The sequence below is a fragment of the Papio anubis genome, chromosome 6 (assembly GCF_008728515.1).
Source record: "Papio anubis isolate 15944 chromosome 6, Panubis1.0, whole genome shotgun sequence".
Classification (NCBI taxonomy): Eukaryota; Metazoa; Chordata; class Mammalia; order Primates; family Cercopithecidae; genus Papio; species Papio anubis.
Genome location: NC_044981.1, coordinates 6,277,888 through 6,296,707, shown reverse-complemented (window position 1 = coordinate 6,296,707; position 18,820 = coordinate 6,277,888). Strand labels below are relative to the sequence as shown.

At 41.6% G+C, this 18,820-nt stretch overlaps 1 protein-coding gene across 2 annotated transcripts in view; it reads left to right on the top strand.

The window, feature by feature from the left end:
- F13A1 (coagulation factor XIII A chain) overlaps window positions 1–18,820 on the top strand; it is a 433,590-nt gene that overhangs the window by 172,111 nt on the left and 242,659 nt on the right. The window lies entirely within an intron of this gene.

Below are 18,820 nucleotides of genomic sequence, written 5' to 3'. Positions count from 1 at the left end.
TGTGGGGAATGTCAAGATACCCCTTCTAAGATCAAGGATAAGCTGTTGCATCTGGTCCCTCCTACAACCCAGAAAGAGACACAATGCTTAGTGGGCCTACTTGGGTTTTGGAGGTAACACATTCATAATTTGGGCATGTTAATCTGAACCATTTGCCAAGTGACCCAAACAGCTGCTAGTTTTGAGTGGGGCCCAGAACAGGAGAAGGCTCTACAACAGGTGCAGGCTGCTGTGCAAGCTGCTTTTCCACTTGGGTCATATGACCCAGCAGATCCAATGGTGCTTGAGGTGCTAGCGGCAGACAGGGATGCTGTTTGAGGCCTTTGGTAGGCACCTATAGATGAATCACAGGGCAGGGCTTTAAGATTTTGGAGCAAGGCCCTTCCACCATCTGCAGATAACTACTCTCCTTTTGAAAGTCAGTTATTGGCCTGCCACTGGGTCGTAAAAGAAACTAAGCACTTAGCCATGGGCCACCAAGTTACCATAAGACCTGAGCTGTTCATCATGAACTGGGTGTTATCTAACCCAGCAAGCCACAAAGTTGGGTGTTCACAGCAGGATTCCATCATCAAATGGAAGCAGTGTGTACATGACCAGGCCCTAGTAGGTCCTGAAGGCCAAGTAAGTTACATGAAGAAGTGGCCCGGTGCCCATTGTTCCTACTGCTTTCTCTCTCTCGGTCTCAGGGGAAGTACCCTATAATTAACTGACAGAGGAAGAGAAAACTAGGAACTAATTTATAGGTGATTCTGTGTGATATGCAGGCACCACCCAGAAGAGGATAGCTGCAGCACTACAACCTCTTTCTAGGACATCCCTGAAGGACAGTGGTGAAGGGAAGTCTCCTTAATGTGCAGAACTTCTTAGTGAACTTGGTTGCACACTTTGTTTGGAAGGATAATCATCAGATGTGCTAATATATACTATTTCATGGGTCGGATGGTCAGGAACTTGGAAGGAACATAATTAGAAAACTGATGACAAAGAGATTTGGGGAAGAGCTATGTGGATGGACTTCTCTGAATGAGCAAAGGATGTGAAGATATATGTGTCCCATGTGAATGCTCACTAAAGAGTGACCTCAGCAGAGGAGGACTTTAATAATAAAGTAGATAGTCTGATTTGTTCTGTGATACTAGTCAGCCTGTTTCCTCAGTCACCCCTCTTATTGCCCCAGAGAGCTCATGAGCAAAGTGGCCATGGTGGCACAAAGGAAGGTTCAGGGCTCAGCAACAAGGCTGATCTGACTATGACCACCTGTGAGTGCCCAACCTGAGACCAACACTGAGTCCCTATCTCTCACCATTCCCCAGGGTTATCAGCCAGCCTGCTGATTTCACCATCATGGTACTCCAAAGAGCATTGCTTCTGACCAAGGAACTCGCTTCTCAGCCAAAGAAGTGTGGCAGTCAGCTCACACTCATGGATTTTATTGATTTTACCACATCCCCCATCATCCTGAAGCAGCTGGATTGATAGAAAAGTGAAATGATTGGCCTTTTGAAGATGCAGTTGCAGCACCAGCTGGGTGAGAATACCTTGTAACACTGGGGCAAGGTTCCCCAGAAGGCAGTGTATGCTCTGAATCAGCATTCAATACATGGTACTTTTTGTCCCATATCTAGGACTCAGCAGTCTAGGAATCAAGGGGTGGAAAAGGGAGTGACATGACTCACCGTTACTCCTAGTGACCCACTAGAAAAACTTTTCCTTTCCATTCCCATGGCTTTATGCTCTACTGTCCTAGAGGTCTTAATTCCAGAGGCAGGAATGCTTCCACCAGGAGACACAACAATGATTCCACTGAACTTGAAATTAAGACTGCCACACAGCCACTTTGGGCTCTTCATGCCTCTGAGTCAACAGGCTAAGAAGGAAAGTACAGTGTTGGCTGGGGAGATTGATCTGGACCACCAAAAGGAAATTGGACTACCGCTCCACAACAGAGGTAAGGAAGAGCATGTCTGGAATATGGGAGATTCCTTAGGGCATCTCTTAGGATTACCATGCACTGTAATTAAGGTCAATGGAAAACTACAGCAACACAATCCAGGCACGAGTAAGAATGGCCTAGACCCTTCTGAAATGAAGATTTGGGTCATCCTGCCAGATAAAGAACCACCACCAGCTAAGGTGCTTGCTAAAAGGAAGGGGAATACAGAATGGATAGTGGAAGAAGGTAGCTATCAATACCAGCTATGATGACGTGACCAGTTATGGAATTGAAAACTGTAATTGTCATGAGTAATTCGTCCCCATTTTGCTAAGAATATGTTTGGATTTATATACATGTATTAAACAAATAGCTTTGCTTTCTTTCCACTTTATCATGTAACATAAGATGTATTGACTTTATGTGAGTATTTAAGTGTTGCTAACTTTATTATTATTATTTTACTTTTATTATTGGGACAGAATCTCACTCTGTCGCTAGGCTGGAGTGCAGTGGAACCATCTCGGCTCATTGCAACCTTTGGCTCCTGGGTTCAGGTGATTCTCCTGCCTCAGCCTCCTGAGTAGCTTGAATTATAGGCGCCTGCCACCGCCCATCTAATTTTTGTATTCTTAGCAGAGATGGGGTTTCACCATGTTGGCCAGGCTGGTCTCGAACTCCTGATCTCAGGTGATCCACCTGCCTTGGCCTCCCAAAGTGCTGGGATTACAGGTGTGAACCACCGTGTCCCGCCAAGTATTTTTAACTTTACATCATAACATTTAATTTATGAGCTATCAGGAGAAGAGAAAACATCACTCAAGGACTTTACTTTCTTTTCTGGGGAAGGAATTAGTGCATTGTCAGCTGGACACAGGAGAGTTAGGTGGAACTATGACTTTGTTATTGTCATTGTCTGGAGATTAACTATGGTCTGAAGAGATGTATATGTGTTGACAAGGGGTGGACCTGTGATGGCTAATTTTAGGTGTCAACCTGACTGAATAAGGGATATGTGGGTAGCTGGTAAGACATTATTTCTAGGTGTGTCTGTGAGGGTGTTTTGGAAGAGATTGGCATTTAAATCGGTGGACTAAGTAAGGAAGACCCGCCACTCAATGGGGGCAGGCACCTTCCAGTCAGCTGAGGGCCCAGATAGAACAAAAAGGCAGAGGAAAGGTGAATTCTCCCTCTCTCTTCTGGAGCCAAGACACCCTTCTTTTTGTGCCCTTGGACATCAGTACTCCAGGCTCTCTGGTCTTTGGGCTCTGGGACTTGCATCAGTAACGTTCTGGTTCATAAAACTACAACCCAGGACTGAGAGTTATACCACCAGTTTCCCTGGTTCTGAGGCCTTCAGACTTGGACCTAGCCATGCTACCAGCTGTCCTGGTTCTCCAGCTTGGAGACATCTTATCGTTCAGCTTCCATAATCACATGAGCCATTTCCCCTAATAAGTCTCCTTTCATCTCTCTCTCTCTCTTTCTCTCTCTCTCTCCCTCTCTTCCTCCTATTGGCTCTGTGTCTCTGGAGAGCCCTGACTAATAAACCATGTCATCTAGCAATTGCTCTCCTTAGTATTTACCCAAATTGGTTGAAAACTTATGTCTACACGATAACCTGCCCATGGATGTTGTATTAGTTTGTTCTTGCACTGCTATAAAGAACTACCTGAGACTGGGTAAATTATAAAGAAAAGAGGTTTAATTGGCTCACAGTTCTGTGGACTGTACAGGCTTCTGCTTCTGGGGAGGCCTCAGGAAACTTACAATCATGGTGGAAAGTAAAGGGAAGCAAGCACATCTTACATGGTGAGAGGAGGAGGAAGACAGAGGTGGGGGAAGCTGCCATTCACTTTTAAACAACCAGATCTCATGACAACTCTATCACAGGACAGCACTAGAGGGATGCTGCTAAATCATTAGAAATCACACCCTTGATTCAATCACCTCCCACCAGGCCCCACCTCTAACACTAGGGATTACAATTCCACATGAGATTTGGGCAAGGACACAAATCCAAACCATATCAGATGTTTACAGAAACTTTATTAAAAATTGCCAAAAATTGGAAGCATCCAAGATGTCCTACAATAGGTGAATGGATAAATAAACTGTGGTGCATCCAGACAATGGGATATCATTCAGTGCTAAAAAGAAATGAGTTATTGAGCTACAAAAAGACCTAGGAGAATCTTAAATGCATACTACCAGTGAAAAAAGCCAATCTGAAAAAGCTGCATACTGTATGATTCCAAGTGTATGGCATTCTGGAAAAGATCAGTGATACCCAGGGGTTAAGAGGGAGGAAGGAATGAACAGGTAGAGCACAGAGTATCATACATTTTGTATGATACTATAATGATGGATACATTTCACTCTACATTTGTCCATTACACATTTGTTGAATGCACAACACCAAGAGGGAGCCCAAATGTGAACTACGGACTCTGGGTAATAGTGACGTATCAATGTGAGTTCATCAGTTTTAACAAGTGTGCCATCCTGGTGGGGATTGCTGGTAATGGGGGAGGCTGTGCATGTGTGAGAGTAAGGAGTATATGGAAAATCTTTGTACCTTCCACTCAATTTTGCTGTGAAGCTAACGCTGCTCTAAAAAATAATCTCTTTTATAAAAAGTTAAATAACGTATTTGAAAATTTTTAAAAAGTGATGATTTCACATCTTTGCCTTCTAAGGGGGAAAAAAAACAAAGTTTAGTGGAAGCAAATTCTTAACAATGACACTGAGCCTTGTTTTTAAAAATTGCTTAATTCCATCTGTTGGCTATTCAAGGTCTTAGGACGTACTCTGCCACTAACTTAATCAGGCCTTGACCTTCTGAAACACATTTATACAGATATCTGTGGTTCAGGTTTCTTCCTCTAATAGTCTAGATTAGAATCCTCTTAGAATGTTCTTTCTAAGAAATAGATCTAATTTTTAAGCAATATTCTACATTTTAAAATCCCTCAGAGGAGACATCATAATTAGCTTAATATAGGTTACAGATGGTTATATAAAGCAATAGTTATAGATATATGCATATAAAAAGGTTCGTGTGCACACATATATACCCTTGCTCTGTTAGCTGAGAGGTCTAGAAGAAGGGCTGGGGTTATAACCCAGTAGCAGTGAGCACACCTAGTGCCCAGATCTTGTTTTCTGATACTAATAGTCTTCAATAAAAAAAACCAGGGTTCCTTAGGGAAATAATAATTCTAGGACCGGGACAGGAAATAGATAAGAAGAACTTGAAGTATCTTGTATTCTAGAAAGTAATGGAAGTATTTTTTTTAAAGCCATAATATCTCAAGGCGTGGGGTGGGTGGGAGGAAGGTGTCAAAGAGACACAGGAGTGAATTAAAAGAGCTCCCAATGGCCAAAACTTTATTTTGAGCAACAAAGTAAAGTAGCATGGAATATAAACTAAGTATAAAGTAAATATTAATGAGTGCATACTAGTATAAATAAATTATTGATTGAGTAAATAAATAACTGGAGGAAAACAGACACATGTGCCATGCAAAATTAATTTAGGTAGATACTTTCCCCTCAAGAAAGGTAAGAATAGCTCCCCACTCTTTAAGTGTGGGCTGCACATGGTAAGTTCCTTCCAAAGAGCATGGCGTGCATTGGAGAAACCTGACAAACACTACCTTGTCAGATGATGAAGGCCAATGTCAGCAGTGAAAAGACACATTGATATCGTATATCCTTGTTGTAGTAGGATGACGATGGCATTTTGCCCCCATGGTCTTCCTCCCCCAAATCCACAATTCCAGCCTAATCACAAGACAGATGTCAGAAAAATCCCAGTTGAGGGATATTCTACAAAATGCTTGACCAGTACTTTTCAAAACTGTCAAGGTCATCAAAAAACAAGGAAAGTCTGAGAAACTGTCACAGCCAAGAGGAACCTAAGGAGACGAGAGGACTAAATGTAATAGGGTATCCTGGATGGGATCCTGGTGCAGATAAAGGACTTTAGGCAAAAACTAAGTATGGACTTCAGTTCATAATGATCTATCAATACTGGTTCATTAATTGCAACAAATGCATCATACTAAGGTAAGATAATAATAAGGGAGGGTCTGGGGCAGTTACTTGCACCTATAATCCCAGCCCTTTCAGAGGTCAAGGCGAGAAGAATGCTTGAGCTCAGGAGTTCAAGTCTGCATTTATCCATGCTTGTGCCACTGCACTCCAGCCTGGGTGACAGAGGTAGACCCTCTCTTAAAATAAATAAATACTTATAAATATATAAATAAACAGGGGAAAATAAATGTGTGGAATATATGGAGGCTCTCTGTACTATCTTCTCAATTTTTTTCTGTAAATCTAAAACTATTTTAAAAAGAAAAATGTTTATTTAAAAAATCTCTCCAGAGACTGTGAAGTGCAGTCTCCCGGAGTCCGCAGTGGTGGTGGTGGGCGGAGGGTCCCTAGGCGTTTCTAAGCAGTTTAAATGGTTGTGAGAGTAAAGCATTGTGAATGAATGGTGCACCTCCAGATGGAACTGAGTGCCTCTACACATGTGTGCGCACAGGTATGCAGGGTTCTGTGTGTCCAGCAATAGCTTCTATGCAGGAAAATGAGCAGGTTGTTTAAAGTCGGAATATTCACTCTGCCTAATGAATTAAAAGAGAATGTGTTTTAGAAACACGCAGTGTGCACTCACACACAAACACACACACGTTAAAAATGACTCTGGGGCAGCCCCATCCCTAGAGCTTTTCCTTTAAACTGCTTTGTCACCATCACAGATGGGTGATCATACCAGTCTTTTTTTCTCTACCAGAAAGTGACACTCCCTGACGCCTACCCTGTGTCCCTCGCCACCACACCACACCCCCCTCTGCTTTGTTCTTCTTTTCAAGGCCTTCTGGCATCACCTCAAAATAAACTAAAATCTCTTCAAATTGGATCCTTGAATAATTCCAGAGGGGAGAGGTTCTTTGTAAATTCTGTTTGCTTACGGATTCCGTACAGTGTTTGCAAATTCTACAGTGTGGGAAGCCTCCAGACATATTTAAATCCCTTTTCCAATTACCCAGCTCCATCAAAGATGTCACTGACTTGAAGCAAAAATCCAAAAGGATTGTTTTCTTCAGAGTGTGTGTAAAACTTCAGAATTTTTTTAAAAAGCGTGTTGCTTACAGGGTAGCATCACCTGGACTCCAAGATGCATAGCTTCTGGCGGTCCATCTTGTCCTATTGGCTAATGAAAATCAGAGCTGGAGGGGCCGGGCCCTGCCTCTGGCAAGTGGTCCAGTTTCCCAGCATGTGGAGGATTTAGAACAAATTGGAAAAGAACATTTTAGAGCTGTGCCACCCACATTCAGCTTGGGTGCTCCCAGGAGCCACAGCTTAGCAAGAGCTACAAGGAGTTCATGACAGCTGTCCCTCCCACCTCCTGAAAGGCTCCTCAGTGTTAGAAATCTGATTGCCTTGGGACCAGGTTTGTTCCCTGTTTGAGAAGAGCAAGGTGACAGATTGCTAAATATTAGGCCTGGGAAGCTTTGTTATCTTATTCCATGGCCCTTGGACTTTTGGGACTCTTACTTTGGAATGAAAATCTTGTGTTGCAGATGTTCATAGTCAAAAGGGTTTTCTATTGCCTCTTGGAGCTGTCTAGCTTCTAAGAGGATGAAGCCCCAAACAGGTCTACCCAGGAAATCCCCCACTGTCCTCTAGGGCACAAATGATGGTCCTATGCCCTAACATGCAGTCTCATTAGGAAAGAAATCCAGCCATGCTATGTGATCTTCTATGTATGTGCATTGATGTCCCTGTGTCCCTGGGACAGAAGCTGCTCTCTTGGGACCTTCCTTAATTAGAGGCTTCTCAGCTGGCCCTGGAGGCACACTCTGCTGAAGCAGGTGGCACTGCTGCTGATTGGGAGGCCAGGGCTTTTTTGTAGCATGGTCCTCTGTGGGGTCACTTTGGCTGGTTTTCAGGTCTCTCTGATCAAGGGACTTAGGGCCTCTTCCTATTATGTTCTCATCCATTTTCTGATTTGGAATTGTATGCGTAATGTCTTCCATGAACACGGTTTCCTCTGAACAAGCGGGAGGAACCATTTCCTACAAAGGCCACATTCTTCTGGAAGACACGTTTACAATTCATTGTTTCTCCTCCCTCTCCTGCTGACCCAGACACGGTACTGAATCCTTGGCCTTTTGTATGCCTTCTGTCCATTGAACAAGAATCGGTCCTTATCCTTAGGGGTCTTACTCTACCCTGGACGGCCTTGGTTTTAAAACTGAAAACCCTCATTTTAGGAACCTTTTCAGTCCCTGGTAAACTGGACAGTTGGTCACACTATCTGGGTGACCCCTCAGATTCCCTCCTAGGTTTGGTAGCTGGCTCATTTTCCTAAATAAGATGTGCCAAGAGATGAACCCGGCATCCAGGGGTTGCCAAAATGCCTGTTTTGTTTTATGGATAAATCCCTCTTGCTCATGAGTAGAGGCAGACAAATGAAATGGAACCCCAGTGATGTGCACACAGAACCCCCAGGTCCCTGGACCCTTTGATCAATAAGGCTGCATTTCCTGAAAGTTTTTTCATGTGCAGATGCAATCAATGGACCACATGCAGCCATGCTAGGTGAAAGGCTTCAGAGCCAGCTGCTCAGGATGCCTGGCTCAGCTTTCTAAATGATGGGATGGAGAGGTTTACAAATGTAGCTAAGCCTATGCAGTCTTGTTCACTGGGCTCTGGAAAACAAAACAACACCCAGTACTCCATGAATAGAAACTATCTCTTGCTGCCACTGTTGTATTACAGTCTATGAATTAAATGGGCACTTGGATTTCTGAGAAAGGAGGGATTCTGCTAGGTTTGAGAGACCGAGGAAGGCTCCTGGAAAGCAAGATATTGAGCTGTGCTTTGAAAAGTGATCTTTGAGGAAGAATGGAAAGTGACTCCCAGGGTCATTTTCTGAAGCATAGAACCACACCATCAGTTCATGAATACATGTATACTCATGCACTTGGCTAACTTTCTCTTCTACCATTCTGTTTTTGGAAATGGAAGAGCATTTCCAATAGTATTGATGCCAACTCAAAATTTAGTTGGCTATACTATTTAAGCCTTCTAAGAAAATGAGCAATAGTGGGGACCTTAGTAACTCACTTTAGCAATAAAACATCTTTCCAGTGAGTATATATTTTTTTCTCTTATTTTTCTTCCATTGTTAGTGGTTTTGCTTCATTGTGATTATCATGCCTGTTACTTTGCTTTTATTAATTAAATTGTGGAAGGAATCATGCCAGAGATATATTTTCTCAAGTGTCTGAATCATATCCCGGGAACAAGTTTATATATGTGAATGTGAGTGTGCAGGGGGAAGAAGTGTTGATAAATGATGAGAAATTGGGGAAACAGTTGGGGAATAATGAGTGAAATGACTTGAAGTATGACTGTGCACTAATTTTCTCCTAGTAAATAAGATAGGCTCAGTCAAACGTGTGAATTAAGTTTTCTACGAGCTGTGCGTTTATTCTGAAGCTTTTTCCTTCTTCTCCCTTCTAGACTCAGATTACCTTGTGTTCCTCTCACGTTAAAGCATGTGCTTAAAATCTTTGTTCACTCTAAGAAGTAAATAGTAGCTGGAGAGTCAAACAAGGACCACCTGTAATGTTGTTTTCCATTTTAATTAGAGGATTCTCAAACTACAAGCATGGTAGCTACAATTATGGAATATAGGTTATAGGATTGTTGGTGGGGGAGGGTTTTTAAGTAGAGGTCTTGTGAGGATCCTCCAGACCAGTTACAGCATATCAGACTCCACCTAAAGATTAGGCCAGCTTTGACAGAGAGGGATTTAATCAAAGAAGAACATAAGAGGGAAAATTTATACTTGAATACCATAGTTCAGCCCATTGGAAAAACCGATGTTTCTGAATTAACTGAATATCTCCTCCCTTTTTTGTTTGCTGCCTAACTGCACTTCTTTAAAAGTCTAAATCTCTTTCTAAAAATTTAATAGATTTGGACTCAGCCAACAGATGATCTATTCCTACCAATCAATCTGCTAATGTTCTTTGAGGGTCTATATATGAAAGGCATTTCGCTGCTTACTCTGTTCACAAAATGAACACATAGATACCTTCTTTACAAGGCTCTTTTAATAGTTAGAGGTAGTCTACATAAAGCTTTTAGTAGTTAGTACAAAATAAGCACTCAATAAGTAGTTGCTGTTGCTGTTGTTTATCACCATTATTTCAGCTCAAACACTCCCTGATGCTTGATTTTGGACAAGTTAATCAACTTCTCTGTGCCCCAGTTTTCTCTTTGGGAAAAATGGAGATAATATGGTAGCTCCTGCTTTATAAATATAAGTCTTAGATAAGATAACTTATAAAATTGCTTTGAAAACTATGAAACACTGAGCAAAATATAGAGAATTATCCTTCATCTCTTAGAAGGATGAGAGCTCAGTTCCAAATGAAAGGAAGAAGTCAAGTATTCTTGTTATATCTCCTGTTGTCTGCAGCAGGCTTGAGAAGAGGTCTTGGGCCACATCTACTGTACTGTCCACTGACAGAGGCATAATGCTAGTTCTTTGGGTGTATAGGATATTAGAAAGTAGCATGGAAATTAGTCTGATTTCTCACCTCCTGATTGCACCATCCATTTGTTCATTTATTCAGCACTTATTTCTTGGTAGAACCTAACCGAGAGAGAATCTTTTCTTGAAATCTGTATTGCAGAGCAAAGTGGACTGATGCATGTGGCTAAGGGGTGACTGGGAGCTCCCAAAATAATCCAGGCCTCTGACCTCAGACTGTAGGTGCTGCCTTCGAAGGACTATGTGACTGGGATGCTGGAGATTCACAGAAAACCTCTGAAAGAGGCTTGGAAGGGCTAATGGTTTGTTGAGTTCCTGAGTCTGTGATAGTGATTATGGAACACTGTTTAGAAGGTGTTGCATAACGAGCCTTTGGCTCACTAAGAGGCATACATTTTTATGATCTATCTAAGGGAATTGAACTCCCTTATTAAAACAAAATGCAGACTCTCCAAAGTTTTAGTCCTCATAGGAGACTCTCCAGGTAAGACAAGGTATTGGGGCCAAGTGCATCTGCCTCTGTTCCTCCTAGATTTTATCTGTCCCATGAGTTCTCTCTTCTTAAATTACCGTGGTCACTATTGCACTGACTTCCTTTCTAAAATTCTGTCCCCAAAGTAAACAAAAGATCACTTTTCTGAGTTCTTAAATTTTAAGGACTAGAATATTCTAGAGGACATTACTTAATGCCATAGAGGATAAAGGAAAGAAAGCAGAGACAATGTAAAATACAGAGTGCAGGTTCCTCATGCACAGCCAATGTCAGTTCCTACTCATTCTCCTCGTATGTGAGTCAAGAGGTATATATTCTTATCCCCAAGGATGGAACCACATTTTGCCTGAGCTTCCAGCTTCCCAATCCCTTACATTTTCTGCAGTTTCCTGTTCCTGTAGATCGTGTCTTAGACACTTTGTACATTTTGAGCAGAAGCCAAAGTCAATAAACAGCCTTGGAAGACCCTCACATAGTTGTAATTTCTAGTCTGCAAACTTTTCCCCAAGAGAATTGCAACATATATAGTAATATACAGTAATATATACATTGTATGACCTTGTACTTCTCACGTAGCAGCCTTGCATTAAAGGGCCATTGCAGGCCCTTGCATTAAAAAAACAAAAAAGCAGCCGGGTGCGGTGGCTCACGCCTGTAATCCCAGCACTTTGGGAGGCCAAGGCGGGTGGATCACCTGAGGTCGGGAGTTCGAGACCAGCCTCAACATGAAGAAACCTCGTTTCTAGTAAAAAATACAAAATTAGCCGGGCGTGGTGGTGCGTGCCTGTAATCCCAGCTACTTGGGAGGCTGAGGCAGGAGAATTTCTTGAACCTGGGAGGCGGAGGTTGTGGTGAGCTGAGATCGTGCCATTGCACTCCAGCCTGGGCAATAAAAGTGAAACTCCATCTCAAAAAAAAAAAAAAAAGCAAATTCAGTGACAGCAGCATTTGTGCAAAGATGTAAAGATGACAATGACCAGCATGCTAGCCATGAAAATGCACCACTCAGATCTGCTGAAGAAGCGAAAGCTGCTGTCCTCTGCATCTACCTCACGTTCACTGGAAGCCACACTCCCCGTGGGCTGCTCTCAGTCAGACCGAGCTTGGCAATGGTCTAAGACAGGCTCAATCTAGTGAGACACAGGACTCCTCCTACCAGGTGACTCTGACTAGGGTGCTCACCAACAGTCTCACCGAATCTTGCCTAGAACTGGGCTGTGGTCCAAATCTCCTCTTGCCCAGTTCTCCTCCCTTGCCTTTTTCCTTCCACAGTTGTCAGACCTTCCTTGTAGTCTGAAGGTGCTTCCTAACTCTCTGGATGCCTCCCCCATAAATCTCTTGTACATCTAATGGCATTCAGGCATTTGCATCTCAGCAGACACAAACTCACATAGCCAGTAATCAAAAAGATGTTTGGTTTCCAACTGGAGCTGCATTTGCCAGTGTAACCCACATGAATTTGGTGGTTCATGTGTTTCAGTCCTGCAGAAACCTGCTAGCCTCTGGCTGCCGTGGTGGCTCAGAACACTAGGTGAGCTGGTGAAGTCAGAGCAGAGTGGAATCTAGTTTCTTCTCACTCAGTCGTTTCCTCTATTTTCTGTGGCAGCTGCATCAGAAAAGGGGATATTTTCATTTAGCTCCTTCCAGATCAGCAGCCTGACCCTTCAGGGGTACAGCCAAGGAATCTCACCTAAGCCTGTCCATGTTATATTATCCAAATCATCTTGTTATTCTTTATAACCTAACTGGTCAGGAGCTTCTGAGAGTTGCAAACCGAACAAAAACAAAACAAAATTACTGCAACCATCTTGTTTAGGAAACCTTGAAAAAGGTGGAGCTGTGGTCATTGGCCCAGTAAAGAATAAGCTGGTTGTTTGGAAAAGCAAAATAAAATTCCATCTGCGTCCACAGCTGTGCTGGATTCTCCACACACAGACAGAGCCTGAGCCCAAAGCCCCATCAACACACGGGCACCAAATAATTGTGAAGAGTTCTCTTCCCATAAGCCTATTCAGAATTTTGCATCAAAATGATCAAAAAATGCCTTTAAATTTGGCATATGCACATTTTTTGCTTTATAATTTAGCATTTAAAAAAATTTTTTTGATGTGTCCTCATCTAGTCTCTAAGCATGGCCACTGGACAACCAGCTCTGCACAGCTTGAAAACTCACAAAAGGGTCTTGATCAGTTATGTGTTGGTAAACGTTTAATTATTGCATCTCTGAGGAAAGTATTTACAGTGTTTGCTGTCTTTCATGGGTGTACATACTCCCTGCATGGCCAATGTCAAGCTGCCAATGTGGTGTCACTGAAAATATTGTTGAAAAGAGAAGCACACTGTTGGCTCCCATGAGTGGCAGGGAGCAGGGTCCGGCACCCCTCCAGTTTATTTCCCCCGTGCTTCCTGCTTTCAACCCTGCACAGCAGGCAAGACATCTCTGGGGATGAGAAGATCACCTTTGCCAAATTTATCTCAGAGACCCCTTGTCAAATTAATGTCACTGCCTATGTATACCTAAAGCTCTGGTTTCTTTGGAATTTTAGTAACTGATATGCTTTCTTTCCTCGTGTTAGACATCCGTAGACATCCCAAGAAAACCATTATAGGAACAATGAGTAATTAACAAGAGGAATAATGTTTTTCTCCTTCTCACAATTTCAGTCTTGCTTCTCTGCTATGAGGAGCTGTGTCAATGTCCAAGGCATTTAGGCCAATCAAGTTTAGAGATTAGTTTTGTGGTTAACTCACCAGCCCAATAATAGCAAATAGATTTGAGAAGATTCTTGCTGGGGCTGTGAACCGCTTTGAGGATCTAATAAACGCTATCATTCTTGCTACAGAAAAATGCCTTAGCACTTAAAAGCATGCCTACAATTTCATGGAGGGCATGGATTCCTCCTCCTCCCCGCCCCAGGTCATTCATAAACCCTAAATCAAAAACACCTACTTTAATGTGACTCTACAGAAACTCTTGTTATTTATATCTAAAAGGTTCCAAATCTAGGCTAGTGGAACCCAAGAGAATTTGGTATAGGAGATGCACTTGCTCTGTATGTGATACTATTCTTTCTAAGATGTATTCTGACCAATTAGTCGGATACTAAAAAGAGGTTTTTTAAAAATATAAAATCCTAATATTAGGCTTGGCAGAGGCATTTCTGCATGCAGAGGTCTCTGACTTCCCTCAGGATCCTGTACCACTGTCCAAATAATTAACATGAACTCAGGTTACAATATTTTGGAGCTGTGTATTTCACAAGGGCAAGTGCTGATTAATGAGCTGATGTAAGTGGAAGTGTCAGGAGTGGCAGTGGGCAAGGGAGAGAACCTGGGAGCAGAGCTGGGAGATGAGGTCTTTGGGTGAGAAGGACTGTAAAGTACATAGTAATCTCATTAAAAATGCATACTGTTGAGCAAGAAACCTTTAAATAGTTTTTTTTTTTTGTTTTTTTTTTTTGTTTGTTTGTTTGTTTTGCTTCCTCCTAAAAGATTTGCTAATCAATCCAGCCAGCCTCTGATGAATGTCTGAGGCTACATTTTCTTTTCTCTTCCAAACATCCCTTCTATTTCTTTTAAGTTCTGCTGAAATCATCACTACCCATGAGTTGGACAGGGGTGCGTGTGCTGCCTGTGCCACCTTTTCACAGACACAAACTTTCCAATCTGTAAATCAGGCCACAGCAGAAGAAAATTCACTTTGGAAGCTGCTTCGATGTGCCCGGTTTTCTTCAGTACTGTGGGACAAATTCCATCACACTGATCTTTGGGGATCTGCATGCATGTTTTTCATTGGTCATTGCTGGAATTTGGTTTTCACATTGATTTTAAATTTTTATTTATTTATTTTGTTGGTTTTGCAATGTGTGGCCAGAGGGCTTTATCCTTCAAATTTTTATGAAAGCTTCCCAAAGAGCCTAACAACAAGGAAAGTCTTGTCCCTGCTGATTCAATCTGAATCAAGTGACTTCTAGATGCAAGGCACAGCGCACAGTGCCAGGATTAAGTACCCAGTGAATGCAGACCTGGTTCTTGCCCTCAGGAGCAGTGTGGAGACATCTGTTTATAGAGGAATCACACAAATGAATGCAAAACCACATCTGAAATGCCGAGTGCAAAGGGAAGGGGCCAGGTGCCATGAGAACTTGCAATACAGGAGCTGACCCAGTGAGGGAGGTCCCAGGTCCCTTCTCTCAGAGAAGGTGATGATGAAATGTAGTTCTCACCTGAAAAAAAGTAGCGGAGAACTGTGGCGGGCAGGGCTGCGGAACAGAGGAGGGGATTTGTGCTAAAAGAAACAGCAGCAGTGCTGGGGAGGCGTGAAAGGGTCCAGGATCAGGAAAAGAATGTGAATGCTTAAGATATGCCAAAAAAATAGGAGCGACAAAACAATGGGAATGATAAACATAGAATCTGGGGTTAGAGGTGTTGTTGGTGGTAAGGAATGATGGAGGGCGTGCAGTCTGGGAGGGGAACACAGGGGCTTCAGCAATATTGTAATAATTTTTTTTTTTTTTTAGCAGGAGAGTGTAGTAGGCAGTTAATTTTAATACTCTGTATATGTTTTGTCTGTTCAAAATATTTATTTATTTTTTTTAAAAAAGCCAGTGAGCCTGAAGAGAAAAGGAGAGTGAGTAGCAGAGAAAATGAAGCTGGAGGGCTGGAATAGATATCAATTGGAATATATAATCTTACATCACTCAGTGACAGGGATATGTTCAGAAAAATCCATTATTAGGTGATTTCATTATTGTGCAAACATCACAGAATGCCTTTACACACACCTAGATGGTATAGCCTTCTACACACCTAGGGCGTATGATAGAGCTATTGCTCCTCGGCTACAAACCTGTACAGCAGGTTACTGTACTGAATACTGTAGGCAATTGTAACACAATTATAAGTATCTCTAAACATATCTAAACATAGAAAAAGTACAATGAAGATATGGTATTATAATCTTGTGGGACCACTGTTATATATGTAGCCTGTCACTGATTGAAATACCATGGTGTAGCACGTGACTGTATGTAGTCCTGCTTGACTCAATTAAAATAGTGTGATAGCTGTTTTCAGTTAGAGTTGGAGAGGCACAGTTATTGCTTACGTAATACTTTTAACCAAGAGCTTTTAACATGCAACTATTCTATCAAAGAGGGGTTGTGGTGTTATCCTATTGTTGAGCATAGACTGTCAGTCCCTGATTTGCATGGTGTGTGGGACAAGAAAAACAGCTCTGCCACCCTGCAAAACCATCTTCATAATCATTACAATTGTTTTGTGATTTTTCAATTTTTTTCCAAAATATGAAAAACTCTCTTACTATGGGTTATAAACATATAGAAAACCGAAAAATACAGTAAAACTAATATTTATTTATACAGTCTAATTTAAATCATTAGAAACACGGAGCATCGGGAGTTTTATTTTGTGTAAAAAACTTAATCAAGAGTAGTTAGAAGAGTGCTTGCCTTCTTTTTGTCATCAACTTGACTCTATGGAGCGAACATAGTTTCTATGCCTTGGCAGAATGTCACACTCCTTTCTAAGTTCAGAACAGTTTCCAATATTTTATCCTTTGAACCTTCAATGTCATGAAACATCTTTCAATTCCTTCAATATGACATTTTTTTTTTTTTTTTTTTTTTTGCTGAGGTATCTTTCTCTCAGACATCTTATCTTAACTTTTGTTCTTTTCCCTGTTGCTGCCTTCCTAATTCTTGTGTATAAATTCGCCTTCCTTAAGTTCCTCTGGCTGCCTATCTAGAGTCTTTCCAATAGACACAAGGTTCACATCCCCACCGTCAGCTAGTTTTCCTATAATTCCATTTACTTTCAATGTGAATTTCACTTTCACCGTTATCACTTTTTGTTTTTTGCTAGACCGTCATGTTTATTAACTATTTCCCTCTTTTGAAGTATTCATTTTATAAAACGTCACTTATGTTTACCACTGGGAGCCAAGGAGGCAACACAACCACATGCTTTTCTGTCTGTGCATGAACTGATAACAGATGCACAGTGACCACTCACTGGGGAGATGTGAAGGAAGTGATGTGGTTGGTCTCTGATCATGAGGTACATCTGTTATTGCCTGGTAATCTGTGGACTGAAGAGCTAACAGCGAAGTTTGTACTTTATACAGTTACTCAGAGTTAATGTACTGTGATAACTGAAATTGGAACTATGTTGCTGGGGGGACTGGTGGTAACTGTGATGAAATTCATGCATGAGAGAACTTTGCAAAGTGTGGACATCTTGTATCTACACATAAGCCAGAAAGAATCATTCAGTTTGGAAAGAGCAAAGCAGAACAGAGCAACACTCTGAGGAAATGAAATGCAGGACAGTTTACGTGAGAAGGAGGGAAAAACTGGAACATGAGGTTCCCAATAGTGAAATGCAGCACAGGAAACAGTACCAGCTTCATGTTTGGAGAACTTAGAAAGTGGAGGATGGGAGGCAGAGATAAACAGATGCCTGTTGAAGGAAGAAGACTCTCGAGGGGAAAGCAGAGGATAACCAAGACCAGATGCTCTTGCTTTCATGTTTTGCTAGGTGGCCAAGTGATGCTCAATGCTTACATGGAGAATATCTGATTCATTTTGTGTTTCTCTCCCTTTTTATCTGCTGCCCCCCGACACAGGATGAATGTTTTCTCTTACGATGCAAAAGCAGAAAGTATTATAAAAACTTAGCATCTTCAAACAACTGTGTCTGAATGCCTGCTGTTAGGTGTTTGTGCATATTTCCACATGAAGTTTATATGTGACATTTGCCCACTGCAATGAAAGCTTGCCAAACAGAGTCATTCCTACAATGCTGCCAAGAGCTTGGGATTCACTGCAGGAGAGCGATGGCAAGTATCTGGATGAGAGTCGGTGAACAGGTTTGGAAGATGTTAGAGAGAATTGAGAGACCATATGAAGTACTTTGTCCTGCCAATAAAATGAGCTCTAAAGTAATCCTCTCTTTAAATTAACGGGGAACTTTGGTTTTGTCATTGTTTTTGTTTGTTTGTTTGTTTGTTTTTCTTTTTTGACATTGTATACCAGTCAAGATCTTTAGCAGCTCCTGTCATTTGGGAAAGAGCTTTGCCTGGAGGCCTCTTTAGTATGTTTCTCTAACTGTTCACAACAAATGATGACACAATGTTTTAGGAACAGACAGAAAACAGTGTATGAGAAATCAGAGTGGAGCCAAAGCCAGCAACCTAAGTGTATTCAGGACATAGGAAAATAAGTGCTGGGATACAGGTGAAAGATCCTGGCCCTTGAAACATGCTGTCTTTAGAATTTCTTGGAAATGGCTGTTGCTTAGATACAAAATCACCATAATATTTTGGCATGAAGAAAGTCTCTGCAGACCTCGTGTTAGTATCCTTTATGGGGTAGCTGATAAATTTGGAGAAATGTCATCTAGTTTGGGTGAGGTACAAAACATGATGTATAATTTTGTTATTTTGGCTCCTCAAATCTGCAGCCTGATTGTGCAATAGACTCAATAAAATTGGATATGTTTTTAGTCTTGAAAATAAAACAGATTCAGCTCTCACTTCATTCCTGAGCAGGTCTTGGGAATAAACTGAACCATTTTCAGAGTTTTGAGAATGGAACTTCTTTTCATGAACCCCATAGCCTTTGAAGTAATTTTAGAATTTTTAACTTAGGATATTTCACTCTGAGGTTCCAGTGAATTTATTTTTAGTTTTAAGAAAAGTAAAATTAAGTCATGAAATTTGAGTCCATTTATAAACAGAATAAAAAGTCACCCCCTCTAATGTGGGGATTGTACTTTTCAGTTATCACTTGGA